We start from the raw sequence: 4,315 nt of genomic DNA on the forward strand, positions 1-4,315 counted from the left end.
ACTTGTATCTTGATGATAGACTTTGAAGACTTCAGTATTGTATATTTATTTCATTAGAAAAGAGGAAGGGTTATGCACATGTAAAAGAGACGTAACCAGATCGGGTTGTATAATTGTACTAAGTCAGACAATTTAGGACATGTGATGGTCATTGTTTGTCTTTATGTATTCGTTTATTTTCTCTTAGGAATCAGTTATTGGTGTTGTATGTTGTAATGTGATATTTTTTGTAATTCTTATATTTTGTTTCCTATCAAACTAAGTAAATAGAATTATAATGACTTTATTGTCTTCAGACATCGTCTTGAGAAATGCATATTTCATAACGCTTTATTGATGATCATTTGTTTGTAGGGGCCGTTTATGTCAAACATCTCATCATATTTGCAAATCGAAGGATCCTTTTCTGTCTATCTTGGTCTAGATATCAGAAGATTCTGCCATTGAAGTTTGCTAAAAATACGTCCTATAAGGCAGTTCTATTCATCTATAGGATACTTATAGTAGATGAAAAGTTTTAAGATTTTATGTAAAAAGGTAGTATGTGTTACATGGGCATGAGAACGAAGATAAGTAGCCAACCAAGTCAAAAGCAAAATAACAAAATACTGAATTATAAGGAAATTTAAAAACGGAACATTTTTGATCAGATGGCAAAAATCAAAAGGTTCCACACATCAAACGAACGAAAAAGCACTGTCATATTTCTGACATGGTACATGTACATGCATTTCCTTAGACAATGGTGGAGTAAATCTGGTTTTATATTCACCTAAATCGCTCACTTGTATGACAGTCGTATATAATTCTATTATATTGACAACAATGTGTGAGCAAAAGGAAACGCATATAATAGGTAAACATAGTTGTCTCAAATCAATAGCGACTTTTATACGAGAGTTATATCTTAATCATTATAGTTGTCTGATCTGTAATTTTACCATTTGTTTCCTGTTCCCGATTGCGATATTTTGAGTGTAAATTGTCATGGCGGTAATATATGCATAGGAGGAGTCGCTTACCCAGTCGTTGAACCTGGTATTGCTACTTCAGGAGTGCATACAATTTCCCCACTTTCTGTTTGTTATCTGGTTTATTTCGTCCTAGTCAATTTGTGAGATTTGAACATCTGTAATCTACGGTTGCTTTTATTTAACAGATTGCTACACAATGTCTGCACGAATGTGGTGAAGAAATACATTTTTAAAAGCGGTTTTCTTCCTTTGTATACAAAAATCTCGCAGGTGAGTTTTCGAAGAGATTCATTTTGTATTTTTTGTTTTTTATTATTTTATAAATAATATGTTTAAAAAACACTAAAGACTCGTTTTTCAAACAAATATATATATATATGTTAAAGAAAGGCAGGACTGGAATCAGTGATATTTGCACAATGGAAGCTACATGTTCATTTTGAAAGCAAAAAAATGCAAAAAAAAAAACCACACGAAATGTTATAGGAACTGGAAGGAAGAAGTATGCATCAGCAATGACACAAATTGAGAAATCAACAAACGTTGAATAAATAAAATCTTATAATAACATCAAAAACACAAGAACGAGTAAAGGCATCCAAAACGTATATTCAAATAAGTTTAGTTCTTTTTGTCGACAAACATATTTCCAAAATATCGAAAACAAGAGGCTCTCAAGAGCCTGAATCGCTCACCTTATTTTTTTTGGTTAAATCTCTCATCAATGATTATTTTGGCTTTTCAATTTATTTAAATGTTCTTTGAATCGTCCTATTTTCTTCAAAAGCAAAAAAAAATCATTTTCTCCTATGTTAGCCATAGGAGCTATGTTTCTGACATACAAGGAAATGAAATATAAAATTTATACTAGATACTCTGAAACTCATTTAGCCTAAGTTTGGCTGAAATTGATACAGCAGTTTCAAAGGAGAAGATTTTTTAAAGTAAGTCAACATGATGAACAAATTGTGAAAAAAGTCTTTAAAGGGCAATAACTCCTTAAGGGGTCAATTGACAATTTTGGTCAAATTGACTTGTTTGTAGATCTTACTTTGCTTAACATTTTTGCTATTAAAAGTTTATCGGTATCTATAATAATATTCAAGATAATAACCAAAAACTGCAAAATTTCTTTAAAATCATCAATTCAGGGGCATTATACCTGAAAAACCAGTTACCCAATTCGGCTGAAAATTTAAGGACAGGTAGACCTTGACCTAATAAATACTTTAACTTCTTGTCTTATTTGCTCTAAATGCTGGAGTTTTTGAGATATAAGCCAAAAACTGCATTTTACCCTGTGTTCTATTTTTAGCCATGACGGCCATGTTTTTTGACGAAATAAAAAATAAAGCACAAACTTTATTTTATACACCCTACTGATTATTCAGTTGAAGTTTGGTTGAATTTGGTTTAGTAGTTTTAGAGGAGAAGATTTTTTAAAGTTAGCAAATATGTTGAACAAATTGTGAAAAATTGTCATTAAAGGACAATAACCCCTTAAGGGGTCAATTGACAATTTTGGTCATATTAACTTATTTGTAGATCTTACTTTGCTGATCATTTTTGCTGTTTACAGTTTATCTTTATCTATAATAATATTCAAGATAATGACCAAAAACTGCAAAATTTCCTTAAAATTACCAATTAAGTGGCAGCAACCCAACAATGGTTTGTTTGATTCATCTGAAAATTTCAGGGCTGATAGATCTTGACCTAATGAACATTTTTACCCCATGTCAGATTTGCTCTCAATGCTTTCGTTTTTGAGATATAAGCCAAAAACTGCATTTGACCCCTATGTTCTATTTTAAGTAACAGCGGCCATGTTTTTTGACGGATCAAAAATCGAAGCACACACTTTGTGCAGGATAATCTAAGGAACAATCATGCTAAGTTTCATCCAAATCCATTCAGTAGTTTCAGAGGAGAAGATTTTTTAAAGTTAGCAAATGTGATGAACAAAATGTGAAAAATTGTCATTAAAGGACAATAACCCCTTAAGGGGTCAATTGACAATTTTGGTCATATTAACTTATTTGTAGATCTTACTTTGCTGATCATTTTTGCTGTTTACAGTTTATCTTTATCTATAATAATATTCAAGATAATGACCAAAAACTGCAAAATTTCCTTAAAATTACCAATTAAGTGGCAGCAACCCAACAATGGTTTGTTTGATTCATCTGAAAATTTCAGGGCTGATAGATCTTGACCTAATGAACATTTTTACCCCATGTCAGATTTGCTCTAAATGCTTTCGTTTTTGAGATATAAGCCAAAAACTGCATTTGACCCCTATGTTCTATTTTAAGTAACGGCGGCCATGTTTTTGACGGATCAAAAATCGAAGCACACACTTTGTGCAGGATAATCTAAGGAACAATCATGCTAAGTTTCATTCAAATCCATTCAGTAGTTTCAGAGGAGAAGATGTTTGAAAAATTGTTAACGACGACAGACGACGACGACGACGACGGACGCCAAGTGATGAGAAAAGCTCACATGGCCTTTTAGGCCAGGTGAGCTAAAAAGTAATTTCATGCATTTTTTTATGATGTGCTTCATCAATATCGTGATAAAATTTTCGATATATCTATATTTAGTGCAGAATGAGATGTATATAATAAGGGCTGTTACAATATACCTCCAACGTAAATCAACATGCATCATAACCTATGTTCAAACGATTTGCCGATTTAGTTATGTTTAAAAATTGCCATTGAAAAAAATCAAACAATAGAACCTTATGAATGACAAAAAAGAGTTAATGCATCAGAGCTAGGACAAATGTACAAAATCTTCTTTTCAATTCATTATATGATTTTGTTCGTTTACCTTCTTCATATGCATTTTAATTGTCCCTTATGTACCTTCCGCCTCTTTTTGTTTGGTCAAATATTTGGATAGATGTAGTAAGTCCTTTTTATAAAAAACGCTGGTGGTTCTTATATAATAGCAAATTTTAAAAATCATGACATTATCAATCAATGTTGTTTAAAAGACTCTTGAAATCCTTCACTCTCGAGGTAAATCGGCACTTACGACTTCATTGATCAATCAGTTCTTACTGTGACGAAATGACAAAAGCATTGTGATATAGGAAATTTGCAGGAAAGAACACGAATTCGAAAGACGTCTATTTGAAAAGCACAGATGTTTGTTCTGAAAGTACAAGTATTTCTTTTCTTGAGGAGAAAATGTCGCTGTTTACTATTAAATTCCTAGAAGTTTTGATTCGAGCGCTACTGATGGGTCTTGTGTAGACGAAAGAGCATCTGGCGTACTATGTTATAAGTCAGGTACCTTTGATGAGTGTTCTGATTTGAATAGATAAATGA

Source organism: Mytilus galloprovincialis, chromosome 1 (genome assembly GCF_965363235.1).
Source record: "Mytilus galloprovincialis chromosome 1, xbMytGall1.hap1.1, whole genome shotgun sequence".
NCBI classification, from domain to species: Eukaryota; Metazoa; Mollusca; class Bivalvia; order Mytilida; family Mytilidae; genus Mytilus; species Mytilus galloprovincialis.